At 45.2% G+C, this 14156-nt stretch overlaps 1 long non-coding RNA gene across 1 annotated transcript; it reads left to right on the forward strand.

Moving 5' to 3' along the window:
* The first annotated feature begins 1757 nt into the window (after positions 1–1757).
* Positions 1758–13913, forward strand: LOC309371191. Its single transcript, XR_014168864.1, has 3 exons — positions 1758–2215; positions 3287–3342; positions 13810–13913. It is a non-coding gene; the product is annotated as an uncharacterized lncRNA (long non-coding RNA).
* The last annotated feature ends 243 nt before the right edge of the window (positions 13914–14156 follow it).

Here is a 14156-nt window from a genome sequence, read left to right on the forward strand (position 1 = left end):
ATAATAATTTATTATTACTATTGGTTTATTGGTTCGCTATTTGTTGTTTTTTAATATTTGATGTATTGTGTTGTAAGCACAATGTATTTTTGTACTTTTTGCAGAAAACGATAAAGCATATATGGAAATAGATATATACGTGTGTTTTTGTGCATGTGATTCTATGGGGATGGATTTTTCTGAGCCCCGCCTGCCTGCCATGCTACATACTGCACTCCCTTTTTGAAATGTTGCCTGAATACAGAAAGGGGTTGGTTCTGCCGGATCCCCTCTCTGCTTTTGCATGCAACTTCCACGAAGGAAGAGTTCACCCAAACCAAAATCCGCAGTATCTTGATGATGTGACTCAGACATTGGGTTAAATCCTGGAATTCACAGTGTTAAATGAGGATGCTATTGGAGAGTATTGGGAATGCCTTACAAGATTCCAATCTGTTTATAATGCTACACATTATCACTTCATCATTCAGTATTTCCTCTTGTCCCTCATCTTAAACCAAGCTAATCCTTGCTGAGCTTCTGACAACCAGACAAGGGACCAATTCTGCTTATGCGGTTCAGGGTTTGCTTTCCCTCTGCTTTCCACCCAAATGGTGCTGAAACCGGGATTCAGTTCCACGAGCTTATTTCTCTTTTTCTATCCCACCCAGGGGCGCCCACTTGAATAGAAGATGGGGGGGGGGAGTCAGGTAAGCCCTGCCCTGCTCGATTTGGGGGTGGGCAAGGGACCTGGGCCCAAGAATTTTCTCCTAGGACCCCACCTTTCCCCCTGGGAGGCGGCCCACCTCCTTCTTCCCTCTCAGCCCCCGACACCCCCGCGAGGGAGACCAGCCTGAGAGGCAGCGACTGGCGCAAAGGCACCCGAGTGAGCTTTGGGGCTGGTAGTAGGGTGTGTGTGTGTGTGTGCGGGGATTGTGGTGTGTGGTTGTGTGTGTGGTTGTGTGTGTGTGCAGGGATTTGAACCCTGCCTGCCTCACGCCAACACGCTGATACGCCGCCAAATATATACATGCCTGAGGGAACATGGCGCCCTAAGGAGACCGGCTACGAGATAACTCTGAAGGGCTTCCCTCTCGACATTGTCTTCCCTTATTACGTTCCCGCAGCATCAGCGCTACAACCAACGTCTTGCTGGGGCAACGGGGGGGGGAGGGGTGTCCTTCCCGCTCCTCTTTCTGGTCCCAACGGCCGCCCATCCCCCACTCCCTCTCGCTTCGCCTCATAGAATCCAGGTTGGCGCCGCGCGACGTTTCCCGCCCAAACCAGCCCCGCTCACGCGCCCCGCCTGTCCTGCCTTCGCGCCCTTTGGCCACGCCTTCCCCTGCAGCGTCACACCGGCCGGCCGCCCCCCGTCTCCTCTCCGCTCCCTCTCAACACAATGACCCCCCCCGCCCCACCCCGCAGGGGGGAGCCACCCAGGAGGCGAGATAAGCGCATTAGCATGTCTGGCCTCTGAGGAAGGCTGCCCCCTCTCGCCTTCCAGGCTGCTCCTGTCATTCCTCCATCCTTCTGCTCCCCTCTGGCCCCTCCAGGCTCAGGGGGGGGGGGTCCTGCTGGGCTGCCCTAAATCCGCCTCTGCTTGGAAGTTTTTTGTTCACTTTTGTTTTTGGTTGATCATGATTTTTAATTATTATAAATCAAGACAGATCCATTTAGTCAGAAATAGGTCCCTCTCAATCGCTACCATTTCATTTACTTATGTACTGCTTTTGAAAGGAACCTCACAAGCATCCATTAAAAATGTAATAAAACAGCAAAGGCAAAGTGCAAGAGGGAAAAGTTCAATGATTTTAGGATTGTAGCTTTTAAAAGTGTAGATTAGTGGGAGGTTGGATCTTATTATTTTTTGTTAAATGTGAACCTCATTTTTGTTCCAAATTGTTGCTCTCTAAACCAGTTTCTATTCATCCAGACAAAATGATTCTGCCACCCTGACCAGTTAATACTTAAACTCTTCTGTATTGCTTCATCAATGTGATTACACTATTGACAGAGAACTTTGATCACCATGTTAACATCTATGATGTCATGAATAGCTCTATCTGAATTGAAATTTACATGGATTTGCTGAACATTCAGATGTCTATCTAAATAGTGTGTGAAGCAATCCTAAGAGAATGATAACTTGGGAAACTGCTCTGCTTGGCTGTCCTCCAATTGCATTCAGGATAAGAATAAGACTACAGTAAGGGCAGGCAGATCTCTGAAGCACCAGGTGTGTATCCTTTCTCCTCAAACTACTTGCCAGCTCAAACACTGCACAGAATTTTCCCCACCGATTGATCTACATTGGATTATTCCTGCCTGATTTAGGGATGCAGGAAGAGCTCCTGATTTGTTCTATTTGTCTAGTTTTAGGAGGGTTTTAAAAACAATTAATTAATTAAAAACATTTAAAGACAAGAGAGAGAGAGACATTGCACATACTTTTGTAAACCAAGAAAATCTTTAAGAAAGATACAATAAAAAGAAACATTTAAAGACCACTTGATTGTAATAGAATCTCTGTAAACAAAACATTAAAATTACCAATGACTGACAGTTAAAAACAAGTATTTTAAAAATTTGGAATATAATTTAAATCAGCAGTAAGCTAAAAAGATATTAAAACACATTCCATTTCTACAGGCCTAGATAGGCTAGCCTAAGCAAAAACAACTTTAGCAGGTGCCGAATATAGTACTTTTTTGTTGTTATTTTTATTTTCTAGTGCTTGCCAGTTTTTGTAGGTCAATGCCAATAAAGATTTGAATAAAAATAACTATTTTGAGAATCATTTCTGAAAATGGCCTCTCTTCATAGTTGTTTAAAAACAAACAAACAAACAAACAAACAAACAAACAACAACAAATAGCTTGTCTCTACTTCAGTTTCATACTTTCCAAATTTCTCAGTTAAAAGAGGGTTTCCTATTCAGTAAAACAATAGTTACTTTAGTGTGAGTGAATATATATGTATAAGTAAACACACAAACACACCCTTTTATGGGGCCTGGATACATTCATGTCCTGTTAACATAGCATGGAAACATTACTTTCATTCATGTTGCCTTTTGTTTCATTCATGTTGCCTTATCTAGCTATGAATTCAAGAGATGGTCTTAGACAAGTTCTGTCTCTCAACCCTAGCCCCTTGGAATGATAAGGTTGGGCTTGATTGTGTCCATAAAAAAGATAATTATTTAGAGAGTCAACTTCCTTGGCCTGAGCACAAATTATCTATTCAGTTAACTGTGAGAGAATTCCTCATCTGAAAATTAAGATTACAGGATTTCTTTGTATTACAGCCTTATTCCTGGCATGATGAACCATAATTGATCCTGAGATTGATCACTGCCATTGTGTGAGTATGTTTTAACATGCAGCCTGAAAAGAAGAGGAGTTCTGAAGCATGTGGACTACCCCTACTCATTGGCAGAGTTTGCTTGGAAATGTTTTGCTTTGCTCATGGCAGTAAGCCCTTGTGTCTTCCAGCAACCTGCCTAGCATATCAGTTTGTATAGAATGCTAAACCATGGCTTACTAAACTATGGTTTCTTAAACCATGGTTTAGCTGCATTATGTGTGAACCCAGCCCATAACTATGGTTTATTTATTATGGTTAAATATTCTAGCTAGTTTAGAAACCTTAGCTAATGTTAACCATAGCTTAGTGTTACGTGTGAACCTAGATACCCTCCTTAGCTATAGTTAAAGTGCCATCGCCCCAAACTTGCAATGTTGTCAATGAAGTGCTGCAAAAAATTCAAACTGCTCTCAAGATACAACTGCTCTCATTGTGCTTTTAATGATTCTACAATGCATTGAATCAAGATTTAACTGATTATCTGCCTGATGCCTCAGTTGTAACCATGGTTTATTAACTATGGTTAATGTTACTAAGGGGTTAGTATTACGTACAACCAGGCCAATGACATGTTCTAAGATCTGATCAGTAGCTTCAGTAAGAATTTATAAACTAGCCTAGGACTTGCTGATCAGAAGGTCAGCGGTTCGAATCCCCATGTTGGGGTGAGCTCTCGTTGCTCGGTCCTTGCTGCTGCCAACCTAGCAGTTCGAAAGCACGTCAAAGATCAAGTAGATAAATAGGTACTGCTCTGGTGGGAAGGTAAACAGCATTTCCGTGCGCTACTCTGGTTCGCTAGAAGCGGCTTAGTCATGCTGGCCACATGACCCGAAAGCTGTATGCCAGCTCCCTCGGCCAGATGAGGGAGATGAGCACCGCAACCCCAGAGTTGGTCACAACTGGACCTAATGGTCAGGGGTCCCTTTACCCTTTACTTTATATAGCATCTTCATGGTGTTTCCCCTAGAGGATCCACATTCTAACATGCAGCACATTGTGAAGACTGGGCTTGATTTCTGAGTTCACATAATGTGTATAGATATCCATTCTACTGTACATTCTGTTACCATTGCCACTGCCATTTCTAGAGTGCTGAGAGACTAGAGTGCTCCAGTTTTCTCAGGGACAACATTTTGTTTTTCTTCACAATGCTAACAAAGCCTTTTGACTCTTGGCAGTTTTTTGTTTTTTCATTAGAATGCCTTTGCTTTATTTTAATTCATGACATTTGACAATTTTGTGCAAAACAAACCAGACATTTTAACACACAAGGCATTTGTGATCAGTTCCTGACAGTACTGAGTAATCAGTATTTAAGCAATCTTTATTATTATCCCTTAACAACACAGTTGTGGCAGTTTGACTCCTCCCACCAATGTGAACAAAGGCTTGCTAGACAGCTGATATCAATCTAGACTCACTGTCTGGAGATCAGTGATAAGGCATCACATGTTTGCAGCTGAGGGGGTGGGTGGAGTCAGAAAGAGCTTGAAAGGGAATTTTTAACCCTTTCTGCTTTGTTTTCCCCCACCAATCTGAATGGCTTCCCAAGCTTCTATATTCTTCACATGGCAGGGATGGTCAGAAGGTAAATGAGCTCTAGGTGATTTTAAGTAGATCAGAAAGGATTTCTGACTTCCCCATGTTTATCAATAACAGCAACAAAGTAATCCCCTTCCCCTAAATTCAGAATTGTAGGTTCTATACAGTAAAAAGTAAAATAAAATGGGGCAGGGGGAAACAAATTTGCTGCATGATGCCTGCAACCTCCACCCTTCCTGCTGGGCAAATACTAGCTCTGAGGGGGCAACTAGGGTGAAATGGCATGGTGTTTTAAACTCATTCCTTAGCACCGCAAACAGATCTGAATCCGTAACTGCCACCTGCCCCCCCCCCCCATGTTGTGTTTGCCATTTCTAAAATTAACAAGAAATGAGTTTATTACAGATAAACTTACAAAATTAGGTCTGGCTTGGTTCCAAGTCACTTTCTGAGTAACACAGACAAACAATTTTTAGTGTAGGAAGTAGATTTCACATAGTGAAATATGTATGATCAACAATCCCATTTCTGCATTGATTGTGAAGACCTTCACTGCTGCAAGAATTTGACTATGCACTTTGGAAAGTATGATGGTCTCAATTGAAAATGAGTTCCTTGTCTTGCCAGCCACAGAATTTTAACACAGCCAGCAAGTTGCTAACCAATCAGAGAATCAGGAAACCATCTTAAAATGCCTACAAAATAGAAAAGGCTTTGTCAAGTGTCTGAAGTTCAAAAGGCAGGAGAGCTGTCTAAACTCAGTCAGGACTGGGCCCATAATATTGAATGCCTAGAATCTGTAAATTGCAAGCTGTTCATCTGAACCATGGGGGACCACCACCAATGTCTTCCCTGAAAACCTCAGTCATCAAACTGTGATATAAGGGATCAGATGGGCTGTATCCTCCAGAAACTCCTGTAACAGCTCCTCCACCACTCTCTTCACCATGTTGCCCAAGAAGGGAATATTTGCAAGCAGATGGTGGTTGTCGTAAAGCACAAAAAAAGGTGCAAGAGGAGGTTTCAACGGGCACAATGACACTTTTTCCTTTCATGCCTTTGGGCCTGCTCTCACTTAGATAAATTGCCCCCGCCTCACTGAACAACCCTTTACATGAAGGTTTCTATCCCTTTTCCCTTAAAAATTCTAGCCCCAGAGTATGCTACGAAGGACCTTTGTGAAGGGGTAACTAGTAAGTTGGAGTCTCAGACAGGTTTTCTTTAAATAATAAAGATTTATTTAAGGCAAGATAGTATATAACACAAATGGATTCATTTATTGCCGTGATGGGAAACACTGTAACTTAGTGGCAGAACATGTTGTCTGCATGCAGAAGGTCCCAGCTCCAGCTCCTGGTGTCTCCCAGGTAGTAGGGCTTGATCAGACTCCCACCTGAAACCCCAGAGAGCTGCTCCACAGTGCTGAAGCAGAACCATCAAATGGTGAAGTTGGCAGGGACCCTGAGGGTCATCTCTTCCAAGCCCCTACAATGCTAGAATCCTATTGTTTTTCTACAAACAACAAATGGGTAGTTTAAAAAGACCTACCATCAGAAACCATTTCCTCCATTAAATGCATAGTTTGGAAACTGAAAACACACTCATTGAAGACTGTTGGGATGCAACAAGAATAATAAACCAAACAAACAACGAACTCTATAATATTATTTCCTTGTGGTCTCAAAATATGAGCAACCCATAAAAATCACGAACAGGTGACAACCCTATCATTAAAATTTGCAGTGTAATCCTTATGATTATGATTTTTATTAACTATTAAACAATCAACATTAACTTAGATAACAGCACACAACAATACAATATTTACATCACACACTACATCTACAACTACTTTTCAAAGAAAGAGGAAAAAGGTAAAGATAAAAAATTAAGGTAATTAAAATATAATTCCGATTATTCTCATTGTACTATCTCTCATTTTGTTATTTATCACACAGTGCCTTATTGTTGTTCTCTTTTCCAAAATCTTATCAAAGAAGTTCTATTGTTTACACCTTTATATTACAAGAGTCACTCAAGATCTGCCAGGAGCTTTTTGTTATCACAATAGTTTTTTTTAATATTCTTTAAATACTATCCATTCCTTATTGATCTTCTGCATCGGGTATCCTCTTACTCTCCCTGTCATCCCTGCCAATTGTAAGTATTCTATCATTTTAACCTGCCATTCAGTTTTTGTGGGGGGTCTTTTCACTTTTCCAATTCTTTGCCACCAGGATCCTGGCTGTTGTTGTTGTGTGGTCTGCTATTTTTTTAAAAAAATTAAATTGCTTGAAGAGTGGTCTGCTATTTTTTTAAATTTCTGTTGACATTATTCCTAAAAAGAAGGCTTTTGGTCTCTTTGTCGATGGGAATTTTAATATATTTTTTAATTCATTACTGTATATATGATGTCCCAAAACTCTCTTATGCTCTTACATTCCCACCACATATGCATATACGAACCTTTACCATTTTTGCATCTCCAGCACACTTCTGATCTATTTTAATACAACTTGGTCGGGATAAGGTGTCATCTGTACATGATTTTCATGATGTTTTCTCTAAGATGATAGCATGCTGTAAACTTCATGTTCACCTTCCATAATTTCTCCCACTGGTTCATGTGAATATTATATCCAAGTTCTTGGGCGCAACACACCATCACCCCTTTCTTTTACCTTTTCTTTTACCTCCCACTCAAGATGTAGATTGTACATTTTTGAAATATACTTTCCTTTGGATTGGATTAGTTCTTTTCCCAAATCTGATGTCTTATTTTCAAATCCTTTTTTAAATCTATACTTAATCTTTCATTTAATTGAAAATATTGTAACTAATCCGTCAGGTACAACCTAATTTCTTCAAACTTCTTCAGCGTCAATTTGTTATTGTTTTCTTCTAATATCATTCTATACTGTCAGGGAACTGTCATCCGAGGAAAAAGTGGTGGACAGGCTCCAGCAGAATAGGAGAGACTCTGCAGCAGCGGAGGGAACCAGCAGGGGGAGTGCCAGAGTCACTGCGGAGGAAGGGCTCTGGGACACTTCCAGTGGAAACAGTGAAGAGGTTACTAGACCTCCCTTAGGAACTCCATCCCTTCGCCGGAAACTGTCACGCAGAGAGTCACGAAGGCGCATGTCTGTCAAACAACTTTTATGTTGGCGTAAGTTCCGTAGCCGCCCACTGTCAGATACTACCAGCGACTAGCGGAGTCATGCTTTGGGGGAGCTCCGTTAGTGCCTGGGTTTGGATGACCAGCCAAACCCCAGCGGGATCCAGCTTTTACGCGCAAGCAGCTCATTATCCCATCATAGCAATCTGACAGTCTCCAAAAGCAGCTTGTGCAAGCAGAGGGCATCATGAGCGAACCAGCCGGAACAGGAGGAGCAGGAGCGGGAGCAGGTCCAAGCCTGGAAGAAAGGTATAGGGCGTTGGAGGTCCAGCTCGCACTGCAAACGGCGAGGCTAGAGGAGAGGAGGGCTCAAGATGCAGATAAGGGGAAAACCACCCCACTTGCCAGAAGGGTGCCTGGATTGGTGCAGAAATTTGGGGGGGATCCCAGGAACTATCAAGCCTTTAGGACAGAGATGCAATATGCTATCAATCTACTGTTTGATGACTTCCCCGATGAGAACTCTAGAGTGGCGTACGTGATTGGCCATCTAGAGGGAGGGGCGAGGGACTGGGTTCGGCCCCTGATGGCAGCCAATAACGAAATCTTAAAGGACACAATGAAGTTTTTTCGCGCCATGGACTTGATGTTTTCCAGCGAGATTGAGCAGGGGGTGGTGCGCAGGAAGTTAATGGCATGTAAACAAGGGAGCCGATCTGTACGTGAGTACTGGACTGAGTTCACCATGCTGATTCACAGACTGGGGTGGGACCTTGCTAGTGAACCTATTCAGATGATGTTTGAAGAAGGTCTGTCTCCGTCAGTGAAGGATGAACTTTCCCGGGCACCTAGGGCGGAGTCTATGGATCAGCTGACTAAAGCAGCGCTGTCCATAGGATCACGCCAGGAAGCTAGAGCTATGGAAAAGCGGGAAGAAAAGGGGGAACGTTGGAAGGATTTCCGCATTCCAGAGATTCCGGAGCAGCCTTTCCCGCCAGCAGAGCCGATGGAACTGGGAACAGCGCGCGCGCGCGCAGTTTCAAACACCAGGGAAGAGCGGAAGAAGGAGGGAAAGAGCGGCAAGAGATGCTATCTCTGCCAACAGCCAGGTCACTTTGCCAGAGTCTGTCCGCAAAGGAAGGAATGGCAAGGGATGGCAGGAACTGTTGGGGGGAAGGAGGAGGGAGAAATGAAGGAACAAGTAAAAGCCAACGCCTGGTTGCCAACATCAGGGCACAGCAGCCAGGCCAGGGAGTAGTGAACGTGCCCACGCCGGAACCTCCAAGACCAGCGCTTGTGATAGAGGTGTTGCTGGAACTGGCAAACGGACACCCACTAAAGATAAAAGCGCTATTGGACTCAGGTAGCTCATGTAATTTCATGAGTAAGGAGTTTGCAGCGGAACATCAGATACAGACTATCCCATTAAGTAAGCCTTTGCAGGTTACCACGATTGATGGGAGGGAGCTGTTGGGAGGAGAAGTGAGCCAACAGACTGTACCTATGATAATGAGGGTGGCACGGCACACAGAACTGATTGCGTTTAACGTAGCCACCTTGGGAGGAGCCCCTATTATCTTGGGAATGAGCTGGCTGGCACTACACGATCCGCTAGTAGGCTGGCATCAGAGAGTGGTTTCCTTTGGATCAGCACATTGCCTAGAACACTGCAAGGAGGGAGAGGCGCAGGCAGGTGCCAGGGCCACTCTAGCAGGGGTGGAAGTGATGGACAAGGGGAAGGTGCCACCGCAATACGCTGATTTAATTGACGTATTCAGCGAAAAAGAAGCAGATAAACTGCCCCCGCACAGACCCTTTGACTGTCAAATCACCTTACTCCCAGGAGCACAATTGCCAGTGGGCAAGCTGTATGCAATGTCAGACAGTGAGATGCAGGAGTTAAGGGAGTTCATTGACAAGAATCTTAAGCGAGGTTTCATCAGAGAGTCACGAGCGGTGGGGGGCAGTCCAGTGTTCTTTGTGGACAAGAAACACACGGGCAAGCCCAGACTTGTGTGTGATTTCAGGTCCCTGAATGCAGTGTCAGAACCAGTGACTTTCCCTATGCCTAGAATTGATGACATTCTGACACAGGTGAGAAAAGGGAAAATTTTTACCAAGCTGGACCTTAGGGGGGCATATAACTTGATACGTGTGAGGAAGGGGGATGAGTGGAAGACCACTATGTTCACCCCCTTGGGGGCTTTTGAGTACCTCGTTATGCCCTTCGGATTACAAGGAGGCTCCGCCTGTTTTCAATCATTCATGAATCACGTCCTGGGGCCATTGCTCTACAAGAACTGCGTAGCGTTCTTAGATGACGTCCTGGTGTACTCAGAGAATGAGGAGCAGCATGTGCGAGATGTAAGAGAGGTACTGAGCAAACTTCGAGAAAACCGGCTGTGGGTGAAACTGGAGAAGTGTCAGTTTCATACCAGGGAGGTGGAATTCCTGGGGTACCGGTTGTCTGACAAGGGATTGGCCATGGATCCCAGCAAGGTTCAAGCGGTACTGGAATGGAAAACACCAAAGACCAAGAAGGACGTGCAAAGGTTCCTGGGCTTCGGAAACTTCTATAGGAAGTTCATCAAAAACTTTGCCCATTTGACTGCGCCCATCACGGATTGTCTTAGTAGCAAAAAAAAATTTGTTTGGACGGAAGAAGCGCAGCAGGCGTTCGAACGCCTAAAGCAGGCGTTTGCGTCGGAAGAGCAGCTTCTGCACGTGGATCTACAAAAACCAATGAGAGTGGAGACTGATGCGTCAGACCGAGCGGTGGGGGCCGTGCTCCTCCAGCCGGGAAAGGATACGTCTGAATGGAGACCGTGTGCATTCTTTTCGCGAAAATTGAACAAATCCGAGAGGAACTACACGGTGTACGACAGAGAACTGCTCGCCATTCATGAAGCATTCCGGAAATGGCGGCACTTGCTGATTGGGGCGCAACACAAGGTTCAAGTCCGAACTGACCACAAAAATCTGGAATATTGGAGAACAGCTCGAGTGCTGAACCAGAGACAAGTGCGATGGGCTCAGGAGTTCTCCAAGTTCCACTTTGAGATTCGTTACGTGCCAGGCTCAGAGAATGTGAGAGCGGATGCCCTTTGCAGGAAACCTGAGTACTTAGAGGGGGAGGGAGCGCCTGAGGCAAGGCATGTAATCTCTGAAGACCGCTGGGTGTGTGGGGCGGCATTGGTGGGGCAAAGGGAACTGATGGAAGGGACGGAGAACGATGCATACGCCCAAGAGAAACTCAGAGAACTCAGGAGGACAGAAGAGAACACAGGGGGGTTTGAAGAAAAGAACGGGGCGTTATATTACAAAGGGGCACTGTACATACCAGATGGGGAACTGAGGGGGAGAGTACTCAAGCAGTTGCATGACAGCCCCACAGCGGGGCATTTTGGACAGCACAAAACCATGTGGTTGGTTACCAGGGAGTTTTGGTGGCCCAAGGTGAGGGAGGACGTGCGGGAATATGTCAGGGGTTGCGACAGGTGCCAGCGAGCAAAAGGAGAGAGGGTGGCGCCAGCGGGGCTATTACAACCCTTACCCACGCCAGAGAGGCCATGGGAGGCAGTATCCATAGATTTTATGACGGATCTGCCAAAATCCAAAGGCAAAACAGCTGTCATGGTGGTGGTAGATCTATTAACCAAAATGTGTCATTTTATAGCATGTTCACATGCGGTTACAGCGGAAGAGACCGCCAAGTTGTTTGTAGAGCATATTTTCAGGTTGCATGGCGCCCCCTTGAGGGTGGTCAGTGACAGAGGCAAACAATTTACTTCCAGGTTCTGGAGGAAACTTATGAGCTTACTGCAAGTAGAACTCAATTTCTCCACTGCCCGACACCCAGAAACTAATGGGCAAGCGGAAAGGGCAAACGGGATTTTACAACAATACCTGAGGTGTTATGTAAAGGACAGAGAAAATGATTGGGTAGATAAGCTACCGCTGGCCGAATTTGCCTACAACAACGCGGAGAATGTGTCCACAGGAATGAGTCCTTTCCTGGCAAACTATGGGTGCCATCCCCGGGCATTCCCAGGAGAGGGAGGGGAGAGGTGGAGCGTGCCGGCGGCGGAAATGTTTTTTGAAGAGATGGAAGCGATTCACCGTCAGCTCCAACTTAACTTAGAGAGAGCCAAGGAAGAATATAAGAAACAAGCAGACAGAAATAGGAGGGAAGGTGAAACCATAAGGGTGGGAGACCGGGTGTGGTTGTCAACCCAAGGTCTACCGTTCAAAGGGGGGAGTAAGAAGTTGAGACCCAAAAGATTGGGACCCTTTGAGGTCATACAGCAGGTCAATCCAGTAGCATTCAAACTCAAACTGCCCAGTCACATGAAATTACATCCAGTATTTCACAGGTCATTACTGTCGCCGTACCGAGAGGGACGGGAGTGGGGGGAGCGTGAGAGAGAGGCCACCCAAGCGCCCGTGATAGAAGAGAGAGAACGCGACATGAACGTGGCAGGAATCATTGATTCCAGGTGGAAGGGGAATCAGGTGGAATATCTGGTAGAATGGGAGGGGGAAGTAGAGTCGGAAAACACTTGGGTACCAGCAGAGGTAGTCAAGGACGAGGTTTTAATAGAAACATTTCACCAGCGTTTTCCAAAAAAACCGCAACCCGTGGCACGATTTAGAAGGGAACACTTTGGGACCACCGATGAGGAAGGAGAGTTTGAAGGGTTCCCAGAGTCAGGGGTGGGTGAGGAAGCCGTCTCCGACGAAGAAGAGGAAGACGGGGAGAGAGACGGTACGCCATGGTTAGAAGTGTTTGAATCCTCGGACGACGAGGAGAGCTCCTTCAGGGGCTTTCCACCCTCACCGCCAGTGGGAGAGGAGGTGGGGGTGTGTGAAGGGGGCCCTGGGGGGGAGGTGGATGTCAGGGAACTGTCATCCGAGGAAAAAGTGGTGGACAGGCTCCAGCAGAATAGGAGAGACTCTGCAGCAGCGGAGGGAACCAGCAGGGGGAGTGCCAGAGTCACTGCGGAGGAAGGGCTCTGGGACACTTCCAGTGGAAACAGTGAAGAGGTTACTAGACCTCCCTTAGGAACTCCATCCCTTCGCCGGAAACTGTCACGCAGAGAGTCACGAAGGCGCATGTCTGTCAAACAACTTTTATGTTGGCGTAAGTTCCGTAGCCGCCCACTGTCAGATACTACCAGCGACTAGCGGAGTCATGCTTTGGGGGAGCTCCGTTAGTGCCTGGGTTTGGATGACCAGCCAAACCTCAGCGGGATCCAGCTTTTACGCGCAAGCAGCTCATTATCCCATCATATATACATTGGCCAGTCTCCTTTCATATTTTTCTTTTTGACTGCCATGGCTTCTGTCGGTGAGGTCTTAGGTTCTAGTATTTCTTTATATATTCTCCCATATTTTATAAGGGGATTTTCTCACTATATGGTTTTAAAAAACCCTGTGTACCGTCACCTTCTTATAGACTAAATACGTGTGCGGCAGAAATAAAATCCACTGAATTAAATGGGACTTACTCCATAGTGTGTTTAGGATTGTAATCTTAATTTTAGAAATGAAATAAAAAATAAGGTTTCCTTGCAGTTGTGGCTGTGAATGCCTATTTTATTCAGTTGTATTTTATCCTTTTCAGATACTCTCCAAACAGCTCTGAGACTTTGGTAATCATCCAGTTTTGGTTAACCTGTTCAGAGGAGAGGATTGATCACATCAGGTCAATTACCTACTTAGTTCAATCTGTTATAAAACAAGAGTGACTACAGAACTGAAAGCCTCTTTTCTATCTGAGATGCATTGGTGACACTTTCCTATCACAGGCCTTGGGTGACAGCCCATTAACCTAAAAACACCTCTTTATGAGTAACAGGCCATATAACAGGATTGTGGACAAAAGGGACCAGACGCTGTGGCAGAGCCAGATACCAACTCTATTCCCGTATCTAGTTTAACATAATTATTACAGGAGCTAAGAATGTCAATACAGCCTGAGGGGCTAATTCACCTGCTCATCTTCCAACCTAATATATGCCATCAGTTGCCTTCTATCTGGTCTATGCAAACGAATGAATGAGCACAAATCTGAAATGTCAGTATAGAAAAGCCAATGAGGGAACATTTCAGCTTCTCAGGATGCTCTGTCACTGACCTTAAGGTGTTCATTATT

Source organism: Podarcis melisellensis (genome assembly GCF_964234715.1).
Source record: "Podarcis melisellensis genome assembly, chromosome: 5".
NCBI classification, from domain to species: domain Eukaryota; kingdom Metazoa; phylum Chordata; class Lepidosauria; order Squamata; family Lacertidae; genus Podarcis; species Podarcis melisellensis.